Genomic DNA, 14,292 nt, shown 5'->3' with positions numbered 1-14,292 from the left:
CTCACCTGGAGGGAGGCACCTGGGTGGTGGTCTTGGTCTTCATCGTCACCTGGATCTTCATCGTCATCATCACCTGGATCTTCATCGTCGTCATCACCTGGATCCTCTTCACCTGGATCTTCATCGTCACCTGCGTCTTCCTCACCTGGATCTTCTTCATCACCTGGTTCTTCCTCACCTGGATCTTCCTCACATGGTTCTTCACCTGTTCCTTCCTCACCTGTCCCTTCCTCCTCCTCACCTGGTCCTTCCTCCTCCTCACCTGGTCCTTCCTCCTCCTCACCTGGCTGCTCCTCCTCCTCCTCCTCCTCTTCCTCGGACAGGTGAGGGATCACCTGGGCAAAGGGGGAATGGCCCTCCATGGCCACACCTGGCAACCTCCATGGCCACACCTGGAAAAGGGGGGGGTGGGACAGGTGAGGGACAGGTGGGACAGGTGGGACAGGTGAGGGACAGGTGAGGGACAGGTGGGACAGGTGAGGGACAGGTGGGAGAAGCAAGGACAGGTGAGGGACAGGTGAGGAATTGGGAATTCCCTGATGCGGATTTGGGATCCACTCTGGGAATTCCCTGGGACGGATTTGGGGATCCACCTTGGGAATCTCCCGAGGGGGATTCGGGAATTCCCAAATTGGGGAATTTGGGATCCACTTTGGGAATTCCCCGAGTGGGATTTGGGGATTCTGGGGGGGGAATTCCGGGAATTCCCAGCTGGATTTGGGGATCTTCTTGTGGATTTGGGAATCCCTTTCTAGGAATCCAAGGGGACGGATTTTGGGGATCCCTTGAGTTGAATTTGGGGATCCCCTTGGGAATCTCCCGAGGCGGATTTGGGGAATCCCTGGAACGCCCCAAGGTGGATTTTGGGGATCCCTTTGGGAATTCCCCAGGATGGATTTTGGGGATCCCTTCGGGAATTCCCTGGGATGGGTTTGGGGATCCCTTGAGTTGAATTTGGGGATCCCCTTGGGAATCTCCCGAGGCAGATTTGGGGAATCCCTGGAACACCCCAAGGCAGATTTGGGGATCCCTTGGGAATTCCCCGGGATGGATTTTGGGGATCCTCCCACATGGATTTGGGGATCCCCTTGGGAATTCTGAGGTGAATTTGGGGATCCCCTCGGGAATCCCTTGGGACGGATTTGGGGATCCCTTTGGGAATTCCATGGGCAGGATTTGGGGAATCCCTGGAACGCCCCAAGGTGGATTTTGGGGATCCCCTCGGGAATTCCCCAGGATGGATTTGGGGATCCCCTTGGGAATTCTGAGGTGAATTTGGGGATCCCCTTGGGAATCCCTTGGCAGGGATTTGGGGATCCCTTTGGGAACCTCCTGAGTGAAATTTGGGGATCCCTTGAGTTGAATCTGGGGATCCCTTTGGGAATTCCATGGGCAGGATTTGGGGAATCCCAAATTGGGAATCTCCCCAGAGCGGGATTTGGGATCCCCGTGGGAATTCCCTGGAGTGGATTTTGGGGTTCCCAAAATAACCCGGGATCCCAAAATCATTTGGGATCTCAAAATCCAGGATCCCAAAATAATCCGGGATTGGAATTTTGGGAATTTTGACGCCACCAAGGAGGCCCCAAATCCCAAAATCCAGGATCGGAATTTTGGGAATTCTGATGCCATCGCCAGGCTCCAAAATCCCAAAATTTGGGATTGGAATTTTGGGAGTTCTGATGGCTCTGAGGAGGCCCCGAAATCCCAAAACCCCTCAACATTCCAAAATCCTAAAACACCGACTCCCAAAAACCTAAATCTCGAAATCCCCAAAATTCCCAAGATCCCAAAAATCCAAACCCCAAATCCCAAAATCCTAAAATCCCAAATCCCAAAATCCCAAATCTCAAAATCCTAAAACCCCCAAATCCCAAAAATTCCAAAATTCTAAAACACCAACCCCCAAAATCCAAAATACCGAAATTCCCAAGAACCCAAAATCCCAACACCCCAAAATCCTAAAATCCCAAAACCCCAAATCCCAAAATCCCCAAATCCCCAAAATCCCCAAAACTCCAAAATCCAGGATTGGGAATTTTGGGAATTTCGGCGCCACCGAAGAGGCCCGAAAAATTTGGGATCCCCTGAGGTGGAATTTGGGGATTTGGGATCCTCGGGGATGGGATTTGGGATTTCCCAATTGGGATTTGGGATCCTCTCAGGAATCTCTGGGATTTGGGATCCCCTGAGGTGGAATTTGGGGATTTGGGGATTTGGAATCCCTCGGGATGGGTTTGGGGTTTGGGGTTTGGGATTTGGGAACTCCTTGGATGGAATTTGGGGATTTGGGATCCTCCGAGGTGGAGTTTGGGATTTGGGATCCCCTGGGCAGGAATTTGGGATTTGGGATCTCCCCGGATGGGATTTGGGATCCTCTGGGTTGGAATTTGGGGATTTGGGCACCTCTCTGGGTCAGGTCTGGGATTTGGGATCCTCTGAGGGATCCCTGGGATTGGGATTTGGGATCCCCAAAATTCGGGATTTGGGATCCCCTGAGGGGAAATTTGGGATTCTCCAAAAAAGGAGGGGGAAAAAAAAAAAAAGTTGGAATTTGGGATTTGGGAATTCCCTGAGGTGAGATTTGGGGATTTGGGAACACCCCGGATTGGAATTTGGGGATTTGGGATCCCCCAGGATGGGATTTGGGGGTTTGGGAATTTGGGAATTCCCTGGGATGGGATTTGGGATCCTCGCAGGGATCTCTGGGATTTGGGAATTTGGGAATTTGGGGATTTGGGATCCCCTGGGATGGGATTTGGGGATTTGGGAACACCCCGGATTGGGATTTGGGATCCTCCCAGGGATTTCCTGGGACGGGGTTGGGATCTCCGAAAATTCGGGATTTGGGATTCGGGATCCACTTGGGAACGGCCCCAGTAAATCCCAGTTTATCCCAGTTTGTCCCAATCCCATCCCAGTCCCTCCCAGTCCCTCCCAGTCCCTCCCAGTCCATCCCAGTCAACTGGGATGGACTGGGACGGACTGGGGGAGCTTCAAAAGGGGAATTTTAGGGAGAGAATGATCCCAAAATCGCGGATTTCCCGCCAAAAAAATCGGGGGTTTCCCGCCAAAAATCGGGGGTTTCCCGCCAAATTTGGGGATTGAACCCCCAAAAATCGGGGATTGAACCTCAAAAATCGGGAATTTTAACCCCAAAAATCGGGAATTTTAACCCAAAAATCGGGGATTTCCCCTAAAAATCGGAGATGGAAGCCCAAAAATGGAGGATTTAACCCCAGAACTTGGGATTTCCTGCCAAAAATCGGGGATTTCACCCCAAAAGTCCGGGATTTAAAACTTCAAAAATTGGGAATTGAAGTCCAAAAAAATTGGGGAGTTCGCCATAAAAATCGGGGATTTGAAGCAAAATCGGGGATCGAACCCCAAAACATCGAGGATTTCACCCCAAAATTGGGGGATTGAACCCCAAAAATTTTGAATTTCTCGCCAAAAATCGGGAATTTAACATCAAAAATCGGCAACTGAAGCCCAAAAAAACCAAGGAATTAACCCCGAAAATCGGGAATTTAATGTCAAAAATGGGGAATTAACCCCAAAACCCGGGGATTTCACCCCAAAAATCCGGGATTTAAAACTTCAAAAATCGGGAATCGAAGCCCAAAAAATCCGGGAGTTCACCTCAAAAATCGGGGATTTAATGCAAATTTGGGGATTGAACCCCAAAAATTTTGAATTTCCCGCCAAAACCAGGAGATTTGAACCCCAAAAATCAATGATTTCACCCCAAAATTCGGGGATTTCACCCCAAAAATCGGGGATTTAACACGAAAATTCGGGGATTTCACCTCAAAAATCGTGGATTTCAACCCCAAAATCAGGAATTTTATCCCCCCAAACCCGGGGATTTCACACAAAAAAAATTGGGGATTTAACCCAAAAATCGGGGATTTCCCGCCAAAAATCGAGGGTTTCACCCTAAAAATTGGGAATTCCTCCCCAAAATCGGGGATTCCCTCCCAAAAATTGAATTTTTCCCACAAAAAATCAGGGATTTCCCACCAAAAAATTGGGGATTGAAGCCCAAAAATCGGGGATTTCACCCCGAAATCGGAGATTTCACCCCGAAATTGGGAATTTCCTGCCAAAAATCGAGGATTAAACCCCCAAAATCGGGGATTTCACCCCAAAAAACGGGAATTGAGGCCCGAAAATCGGGAATTGAAGCCCCCAAAATCCAGGATTTGAAATCCCAAAAATTTGGAATTGAATCTCAAAAATCGGGAATTTAACCCCAAAATCGGGGATTTTCTGCCAAAAATCGGGGATTTCACCCAAAAATTGGGAATTCCCTTCAAAAATCGAGGATTTAACCCCCAAAATCGGGGATTTTTGGCAAAAAACATTTCCAAATCAGGGTGGGATGGGGGAAAATGGGATCACCCCATAAAAATTGGAATTCCGGGTTTTTCACCCCAAAATTTGGGTCCCGATGAGAGGGGGATTGGGGAATTTGGGGTCACCCAAAAAATCGGGGATTTCACCCCAAAACTGGAGGATTTAACCCCAAAACTGGGAACTTCCGGCAAAAAAAAAAAAAAAATCGGGGTTTTGACCCCAAAAGTTGAGGTATTTCACCACAAAAATTGGGAATTAAAGCCCAAAAATCGAGGATTTCACCCCAAAATTCGGGGATTTCAACCCCAAAACCCGAGGATTTAATTGCAAAAATTCGGGGATTCACCCCAAAAATCGGGAATTTACCCCAAAATGGGAGATTTCCCACCAAAAATCGGGGATTTGTCCTGAAAAATCGGAGATTTCACCCCAAAAAATGAGGGATTTGTCACCCCAAAAATCAGAGGTTGAACCCCAAAAATTGCGGATTTAACCCGAAAAATCCGGGATTTCACCCAAAATCGGGGATTGAACCCCAAAATCCGGGATTTAAAACCCCAAAAATCGGGAATTGAAGCCCAAAAAATCGGGGAGTTCACCTCAAAAATCGGGGATTTGAATCCCAAAAAACGAGGATTTCACCCCAAAATTCGGAGATTTCAACCCCCAAAAAATCAGGGATTTAACTGCAAACATTCTGGGAATGAACCCCAAAAATCTGAGATTTCCCCGAAAACCGCATCAGAGTGAGACTGAGGACTTTGGGATCCCCCAAAAAAAGCGAATTCCGGGGATTTCACCCCAAAATCTCAGTTCCAATGAGGGTGGGATTCCAATCCGGGCGTGCAGAGCACAACGGATCAGCAAAAAAGGGAATTTTCAAGTGGGAGAGATCCCCAAATTGGGGGGTTTCCCCCAAAAATCATCTACGGAGATTGGAGAGTTTGGGATTTAACCCAAAAAAGGAAATTTCGGGTTTTTCACCCCAAAAACTCAATCTCGACGAGGGTGGGATTCGAACCCACGCGTGCAGAGCACAATGGATTAGCAGTCCATCGCCTTAACCACTCGGCCACCTCGTCCGCGGCTGCGCGCCCGCGCCCAGCGCCCATAGGCTTCCCTAAGGGGGCGTGGTCAGCGCTGGGGGCGTTGTTGGGGGTGTGGCCTGGGCGTGGCTCCAGCTGCTGAGCTCGCGGGTTCGAATCCCGTGCCCGCCAAATGCGGGAAAATCTCAATTTTCTCTTTTTTTAATTCCAATTGTTCCCATTTTTGCCGAATTTTCTCCTTGTTCTTTCCGAGTTTTCTCAAATTTTACTCTTCTTTATTCTTTTGTTCATTCTTTTTTCCCAGAAAAGGGAAATAAAATTTAAAAGAGAAAATTAAATTTAAAAAAGGTGAAAAAGAACACAAAAAAAAATAGAAAAGTTATATTTTCAAAAAATAAAAATTAAATTCAAAAAGGAAAAGTTAAATTAAAAAAGGGGAAAATAAATTAAAAAGAAAATTAAACGAGAAAGGGAAATTTAAAAATTTAAGAAGGAGAAAATAAAAAAAGAAAAATTAAATTATAAAAGCGAAAATTAACTAAAAAAGAGAAAAATAAATTTTAGAAAGTGGGAATTAAATAAAAAAGGGAAAAATAAAAAAACCCGAAAGTTAAAAAAGGAGAAAATTCCATTTTAAATACTGGCAAATGAAATTTTAAAAAGAGAAAATTCAATTTTAAAAGAAAATGAAATTTAAAAAATATAAAATTAAAGTACATAAAATAAAATTTTAAAACGGAAAATGATCAAGAAACCGTAAAAAATAAATTAAAAATAAGAAAAAATAGGAAAAAACTCCAATCAAATTGGTGCTCAAAAAGGGAAAAATGAAATTAAAAAGGGAAAAAGAAATAAAAGGGAGAGTGAGATAATTTTAAAAAGGGAAAATTCAATTTTAAAAATGGGAAAATTAAAACAAAAAAAGAGAAAATAAAAGGGAAAAAAATTTTAAAGGGGAAATAAATAAAAAAGAAAATTAAGCAAAAAAGGAAAAACTCAGTTTTAAAAAGGGAAAATTGAAATTAAAAAAGATAAATAAAAATTTTAAAAAGAGATATTTAAATAAAAAAGGGAAAAGTGGATCAAATAAGGAACATTTAATTAAAAAATGAAAATTAAATAAAAATTAAATTAAATAAATAGGGGAAATTTTGATTTTAAAAATAATTTTAAATTAAAGAAGGGGATAATTAAATTTAAAAAGGGGAAAATTAAAATGAAAAGGGATAAAATAAATTTTTAAAAGGGAAAAATAAATAAAACAGGGGAAAATAAATAAAAAACCAAATTAGATTAACGGGAAAATTCACTATTAAAAAGGGGAAAATTCAAATAAAAAAGAGAAAAATGAACTAAAAAAGGAAATTAAATCTAGAAAAATATATAATTAAATATTAAGAAATAGAAAATTAAATTTAAAAACGGGAAAATGAACTTTAAAAAGTGAAAATTAAATGAAGAATTGACCAAAAATCCGTTAAAATCGGCGCTAAACCCGCGGGACGGAAGCGGCGCCGGCGGCGAATAAACCACGGGGACTTTCCAGGCTGATGACGTCACCGTTACCGCGATTCATTAATGCCCAATCAGAGGACAGACTGGAGCGGCAGCAGAGTGGCGCAGCGGGAGCGTGCTGGGCCCATAACCCAGAGGTCGATGGATCGAAACCATCCTCTGCTAGCTTGGGTTTTTCTCCTTTTTTCCCATTCCTTTTCTTTTTTCTTCGAATTTTCCCAATTTTCCCTCTTTTTCCCCTTAATTTTTCAATTCCATTATTTTCCCTTTTTTCCTTCTAATTTTCCCAATTTTCCCTTCATTTTCCCTCTTTTTCCCCTCAATTTTTCAATTCATTTAAGTTTTTTTTTCCCGTCATTTTCCCGGTTTCCTCCCCTCCATTTTCCCATTTATTTTGCATTTTTCCCTCAATTGTCCCATTCCCCCCCGATTTTCCCCTCTATTTTTTTTCAGCAATTTTAGTTTCCCCTCAAATTTTCCATTTACTTTCCATTTTCCCCTCATTTTCTCCATTTTCCCCTCAATTTTCCATTTAATTTCAATGTTTTTCACTTCATTTTCCCATTTTTCCATTAATTTTTCATATTTCCCCCTCATTTTTCCTAATTAATTTCGGGTTTTTCCCCTCATTTTCCCATTTATTTTCCTTTCAATTTTCCCGTTTATTTTCTCGTTTTTCATCAAATTTCCCTTTTTCCCCCATCAATTTTCCAATTATTTCCCGGCGATTTTTCCATTTATTTCGGTTTTTCCTTCATTTTCCCTTCAATTTTCCCATTTATTTTGCATTTTTTCCTCGTTTTCCCTCAATTTTCCATTTATTTTCTCGGTTTTTTCTCATTTTTCCCATTTCCCCCTCAATTTTTCCATTTACTTTGATTTTTCCCTCATTTTTCCCATTTTCCCTCAATTTCGCCTGAAATTTTGGAATATCGGAGAAAAATTCAGGGATTGGGAGCGGAATTTTGGCGGCGAAAATTGAAAATTTTGGTGTAAAAATTGAAAATTTTGGGGTGAAATTTGGGGATTTGGAGGGGAAGTTGAAGATTTTGGGGTGAAATTTGAGGATTTGGGGGCAAAAATTGCAATTTTGTGGTGAATTTTCGAGATTTTGGGGTGAAATTTTCAAATTTTGGGGCAAAATTGGAGGATTTGAGGCAGAATTTGGTCATTTTTGGGTTCCCTCAAATTGGGGTGGAAAATGGGGAAGTTCGGGGAATTTCGGGATTTTCCTTTTTTGAGGGAGGGAAAATTTGGGATTTTTGGGTTTTTCTCCTTTTTCGGGGAGGGAAATTTGGGTTTTTTGAGGGTTTTTCCGTTTTTAGGGAGAGGGGAATTTGGGATTTTTTGGGTTTTTCGCTTTGGGGATGAAAAATTGGAGTTTTTGGGTTTTTTTTCCTTTTTAGGGGAGGAGAAATTTGGGATTTTTGTTGTTTTTTTATCTTTTTGGGGGAGGGAAATTTGGGGATTTTGGGGTTTTCCTTTTGAGGGAGGGAAAATTTCAGATTTTTTAGGGGGAAAATATTTGGAATTTTGGGGTTTTCCCTTTTTGGGGGAGGGGGAAAATTGTGATTTTGGGGGAGGAAAAACTTGGGATTTTGGGGGTTTTTTTCCATTTTTGGGGAAGGGAAATTTGGGAATTTTGGGGAGGAAAATTTAGGAACTTTTGGGGTTTTTTTTCTTTTTGGGGGAAGGAAAATTTGGGTTTTTGGGAGGAGAAATTTGGGATTTTGGGGTTTTTTTCCTTTTTAGGGAGGGGAAAATTGGGAATTTTTGGGATTTTCCATTTTAGGGGGTGGGGAAATTTGGGATTTTGGGGTTTTTCTTCTTTAGGGAAGAGAAATTTTGGAATTTAAAGTTTTTTTCTTCATTTAGGGAAGGGAAATGCGGAATTTTTGGGGCAGGAAAATTTGGGGTTTTGGGGTTTTTCTTCTTTAGGGGAATTTTGGGATTTTCCGTTTTTGGGGGAGGGGAAATTTGGGATTTTTGCTTTTTTTCGTTTTCTGGGGAGGAAAATTTGGGAATTTTGGGGTTTTTTTTCCATTTTGGGGTTTTCCATTTCTCGGGGAATGGAAAATTGGGATTTTGGTTTATTTCCTTTTTAAGGGAAGGACAATTTGGGAATTTTGGGGGTTTTCCTTTTGGGGGAGGGAAAAATTCGGATATTTTAGGAAAAGAAATTTGGAATTTTGGGTTGTTCCCTTTTTTGGGGGGAGAAATTTGGGGTTTGGGGGTTTTCTCCTTTTTGGGGGAGCTTTGGGGTTTTTTCCATTTTTGGTGAGGAAAATTCGGGTTTTTTGGATTTTCTCCTTTTTGGGGGAGAGGAAATTTGGGATTTTTGGTGAGGGAATTTTGGGATTTTTGAATTTTTCTTTTTTTGAGGGAATTTCGGTTTCCGGGCTTTAGGGCGGCGCAGGGAGCGCGCGGCGCCGTGGCTTAGTTGGTTAAAGCGCCTGTCTAGTAAACAGGAGATCCTGGGTTCGAATCCCAGCGGTGCCTCCGCTCTGTCGCGACCCATATCGCGACAGTACCGTCAGTATTTTATGCATTATGTCACTTTTTTAAAAATTTATTTAGTAAATAATTTTTCGACGAAACGCTATATAAGGGGGTGAAGGAAAAACAGGATTCCGAGAGCGGAAGCGGAAATGAGTTGGGGAAAAAATTAAATAAAATGTATTAAGAAAATAAGGGATGTTCCCTGACCGGGAATCGAACCCGGGCCGCGGCGGTGAGAGCGCCGAATCCTAACCACTAGACCACCAGGGAAGGCCACGAGTAACGCCGCGCGGGCGGCAGCAGAGACATCACGCAGCGCGCTGATTGGCTAAACCCCTCCCGATGGCCTGTCAATCAAATAGCGAAGCCAATCAGAGCGCGGAACTGGCGTAGGCACGCCCTCCGCCTCAGGTTTCCCGCCGCTCGCTCTCGGCGCTGAGGGGAGGAAATTTGGGGATTTTGGGGTGAAATTCGGGAATTTTGAAGGAAAATTCGGGGATTTTGAGGTGGATTCTCAGTTTTAGAGGGAAATTCGGGGATTTGTGCTCGAATTGCGAAGATTTTGGGGCGAAATTCGCGGATTTTGAGCTGCGCGGCTCCAACGCCCTCAAAGCTCGCCGCGCGGTGATTGGCTAAACCCCTCCCGATGGCATGTCAATCAAACATCTCAGCCAATCACAGCGCGGATCGGGGGTAGTCGCTCCCCTCGCCTCAGGTTTCCTGCCTCCCCGTGTGGGGGAGATTTTCGGGGATCTTGGGGTGAAATTCGGGAATTTTGGTGAAAAGATCGGGGATTTAGGGGTGGAATTCGGGAATTTGTGAGAGAAATTCGGCGATTTTCAGCTGCGCGGCACGTACCCCCTCGAAACCAAGCAGCGCGCTGATTGGTTAAAATCCCTCCCGGTAGCGTGTCAATCAAAGGGCACAGCCAATCAGAGCGCGGAACTGGCATGGTCACGCCCTCCGCCTCAGGTTTCCCGCCGCTCTCTCCCGGCGCTGAGGGGAGGAAATTTGGGGATTTTGGGGTGGAATTCGGGAATTTTCGGGAAAAACTCGGGGATTTTGGGGGGGAACTCGCGGGTTCGTGGCGGAAATGCGGAAATTCTGGGGGAAAATTCGGGGATTTTGAGTAGAAAGTCGCGGATATTGCTCCGAAGCGGCATGCTGTGCGCTGATTGGCTGGGATTGTACGGAGAAAGTGTCAATCAAACTGCGCAGCCAATCGGAGCGCGGATCTGGGTGGTCACGCCCCTCGCCTAGCATTTCCCGCTGCTCTCGCCCGACGCTGTGGGGAAGAAATTTGGGGATTTTGGGGTGAAATTCGGGAATTTTGGGGAAAAGTTCGAGGATTTAGGGATGAAATTCGGGAAATTGTGAGCGAAATGCGGAGATTTTAAGGGAAAACTCTGAGATTTGCGTTGGAAATTCGGGGATCTTGAGCGGCGCGGCTCTGGTGCCCTCAAAGCACGCCGCGCACCGATTGGCTAAACTCCTCCCGGCGCCGTGTCAATCAAAATGCGCAGCCAATCAGAGCACGGTTCCGGGGTGGACACGCCCTCCGCTTCAGGTTTCTCACCTCCCCCTGTGGGGGAGATTTTGGGATAAAATTCGGGAATTTCGGTGAAAAATTCGGGGATTTGGGGCAAAATTAATGGATTTGGGGTGAAACTTGGGGATTTTGAGCTGGAATTTAAAGATTTTGGGGTGAAATTCGGAAAATTGGGGGACAAAATTTGAGGATTTGGGGCAAAATTGAGGGATTTGGTCTGGAATTTGGCTGTTTTGGGGTGAAATTTGGGGATTTTGGGGTGAAATTCGGGGATTTTGGGGTGAATTTGGGGATTTGGGCCCCAGCACACAGACACGAAGCCGCCACCGATCGCTTTTAATCCTTTTTGGGAGGGATTTGATGCCACCGAGGTGCCCAGGTGTGCCCAGGTGTCCTCAGATGCCATCTAGGTGTCCCAAGGTGCACCCAGGTGCCATCCAGGTGTCCCCAAGTGACACTCAGGTGTCCCCAGGTGTCTCCAGATGCCACCAGGTGTCCCTAGGTACCCTCAGATGCCATCCAGGAGCCCCCAGATGTCCCCAGCTGTCCCTCAGGTGTTCTCAGGTGTCCCCAGGTGTTCTCAGGTGTCCCCAGCTGTCCCCAGGTGTCACTCGAGGCTCAGCCAGGTGTCCGCACGTGTCCACAGGTGTCCCCAGGGGTCACTCGGGGCTCAGCCAGGTGTCCCTCAGGTGTCCCCAGGTGTCACTCAGGTGTCCCCAGGTGTCACTCAGGTGTCCGCAGGTGTCCCCAGGTGTCCCCAGGTGTCACTCAGGTGTCCCCAGGTGTCACTCGGGGCTCAGCCAGGTCCCCGCCTCCTCCACGTCCCGTGACACCACCAGCAGCAGCTCCGAGGCAGCCGGGGCCAGCGCCGCGCGCAGGAACTCCCTGGGGACAGACGGGGGACAGTGAGGGGACAAACACGGGACAAACACGGGACAAACAGGTGAGACAATCACGGGAGAAACACAGGACAAACAGGTGACAAACGCGCGAGAAACAGGTGAGACAAACACGGGAGAAACACGGGAGAAACAGGTGAGACAAACACGGGACAAACAGGTGAGAAACGCGGGAGAAACAAGGGACACTGAGGGGACAGTGAGGGGACAATGAGGGGACAATGAGGGGACAATGAGGGGACAAACGGGTGACAAATGGGTGAGAACGAGGTGACAAACAGGTGACAAACACAGGACAAACGGGGGAGAAACGGAGGAGAAACAAGGGACAATGAGGTGACAACCGGGTGACAAACAGGGGACAATGAGGGGACAAACAGGTGACAAATGGGTGAGAACAAGGTGACAGACGCGAAACACAGGCGAGGAAAAGGGGACAATGAGGCGACAAACAGGTGACAATGAGGGGATGAACAGGTGAGAACAAGGTGACAATGAGGGGACAAACAGGGGACAAGCGGGTGACAAACGGGACAAGGTGAGAAACAGGTGACAAATGAGTGACAATGAGGGTACAAACAGGTGACAATGAGAGGACGAACAGGTGAGAACAAGGTGACAAAGAGGGGACAGACAGGTGACAAATGGGGGAGAACGAGGTGACAAACAGGTGAGACAAACACAGGGGACAAACGGGGGAGAAACGAGGGACAATGAGGGGACAAACAGGTGAGAACGAGGTGACAACCGGGTGACAAACAGGGGACAGCGAGGGAACATTGAGGTGACAAACAGGTGAGAAACGGGAGAAACGGAGGAACAGGTGACAATGAGGGGACGAACAAGTGACGATGAAGTGATAATGAGGGGACAAACAGGAGACGAATGGGTGAGAACAAAGTGACAAAGAGGTGACAAACAGGTGAGAAAAAGGGGACAGTGAGGGGACAAACAGGTGAGAATCAGGGGACAAACAGGGGACACACAGGGGACAAACAGGTGACAATGAGGTGATAATGAGAGTGCAAACAGGTGACAAATGAGTGAGAACAAGGTGACAGACGGGACAAACAGGTGAGGAAAAGGGGACAATGAGGGGACAACCGGGATAATGAGAGGACAACCAGGTGACAACCAGGTGACAACCAGGTGACAACCAGGTGACAACCAGGTGACAACCAGGTGACAACCAGGTGACAACCAGGTGACAACCAGGTGACAACCAGGTGACAACCAGGTGACAACCAGGTGACAACCAGGTGACAACCAGGTGACAACCAGGTGACAACCAGGTGACAACCAGGTGACAACCAGGTGACAACCAGGTGACAATGAGGGGACAAACAGGGGACAAACAAGTGACAAAGACAGGACAAACAGGTGACAAACACGTGAGAACGAGGTGACAACCAGGTGACAATCGGGACAAACAGGTGAGAATGACGTGTCCCCAAGGTGTCCCCAAGTTCCCCAAGTGCCACCCAGATGTCCCCAGATGGCACCCAAGGTGCCTCCGAAGTGCCACCAAATGCCACCCCAGTGTCCTCAGATGCCACCCCAGTGTCCCCAGGTGTCCCCCAATGTCCCCCAGGTGTCCCAGGCATCACCTGAGCTGCGGCTCGGCGCCGATGGCGGCGGGCGCGGGCAGCTTGGAGTCCAGGTTGTAGAAGGTGTCCCCAAAGTGCCACCAAATGCCAACCCGATGTCCCCAGATGCCATCTAGGTGTCCCCAAAGTGTCCCTGAGGTGCTCCCAAATGCCACCCCAGTGTCCCCAAGGTGTCCCCAGGTGCCACCTAGACGTCCCCAGATGCCACCCAGGTGTCCCAAGGTGTCCCCAAAGTGTCCCCAAGGTCCCCAAGTGCCACCCAGGTGTCCCCAGGTGCCACCAGGAGCCCTCAGACGCCACCCGAGGTGTCCCCAAAGTGCCCCCGAGGTGCCACCAAATGCCACCCCTGTGTCCTCAGATGCCACCCCAAGGTGTCCCCCAGGTGTCCCCAGGTGTCACCTGAGCTGCGGCTCGGTGCCGATGGCGGCGGGCGCGGGCAGTTTGGAGTCCAGGTTGTAGAAGGTGTCCCCAAAGTGCCACCAAATGCCACCCCAGTGTCCCCCAAGGTGTCCCCCAAGTGCACCCAGATGTCCCCAGGTGCCACCCAGGTGTCCCAAGGTGTGCCCAGGTGTCCCCAAGTGCCACCAGGAGCCCTCAGATGCCACCAGATGTGTCCCCAAAGTGCCCCTGAAGTGCCACCGAATGCCACCCCGGTGTCCCCAGATGTCCCCAAGGTGCCCAAGTGCCACCCAGATGTCCCCAGATGCCATCCAGGTGTCCCAAGCTATCACCAAAGTGTCCCCAAGGTGTCCCCAGATGCCATCCAAGTGTCCCCAAGGTGCCACCAAATGCCACCCCAATGTCCCCCAGGTGTCCCC

The 14,292-nt window shown here is 47.1% G+C and overlaps 1 long non-coding RNA gene and 4 other non-coding genes across 5 annotated transcripts; 2 read left to right on the top strand and 3 right to left on the bottom strand.

Annotated features, from left to right (window-relative positions):
• Window positions 1–5,359: 5,359 nt before the first annotated feature.
• TRNAS-GCU lies at window positions 5,360–5,441 on the bottom strand. The gene has a single exon. It is a non-coding gene; the product is annotated as a tRNA-Ser (tRNA).
• Window positions 5,442–7,013: 1,572 nt separating this feature from the next.
• TRNAM-CAU lies at window positions 7,014–7,085 on the top strand. Its single transcript has one exon. It is a non-coding gene; the product is annotated as a tRNA-Met (tRNA).
• A 2,260-nt stretch (window positions 7,086–9,345) lies between these two features.
• Window positions 9,346–9,419, top strand: TRNAT-AGU. The gene has a single exon. It is a non-coding gene; the product is annotated as a tRNA-Thr (tRNA).
• A 198-nt stretch (window positions 9,420–9,617) lies between these two features.
• Window positions 9,618–9,689, bottom strand: TRNAE-CUC. The gene has a single exon. It is a non-coding gene; the product is annotated as a tRNA-Glu (tRNA).
• A 1,600-nt stretch (window positions 9,690–11,289) lies between these two features.
• Window positions 11,290–13,787, bottom strand: LOC115949261. Its single transcript, XR_004082813.1, has 2 exons — window positions 13,475–13,787; window positions 11,290–11,853 (listed from the first exon to the last, which is right to left on the bottom strand). It is a non-coding gene; the product is annotated as an uncharacterized LOC115949261 (long non-coding RNA).
• Window positions 13,788–14,292: the final 505 nt, after the last annotated feature.

Source organism: Geospiza fortis, unplaced genomic scaffold (genome assembly GCF_000277835.1).
Source record: "Geospiza fortis unplaced genomic scaffold, GeoFor_1.0 scaffold1304, whole genome shotgun sequence".
Classification (NCBI taxonomy): Eukaryota; Metazoa; Chordata; class Aves; order Passeriformes; family Thraupidae; genus Geospiza; species Geospiza fortis.
The sequence above is the reverse complement of the archived record's forward strand: the minus strand, read 5'-3'. Positions and strand labels throughout refer to the sequence as shown.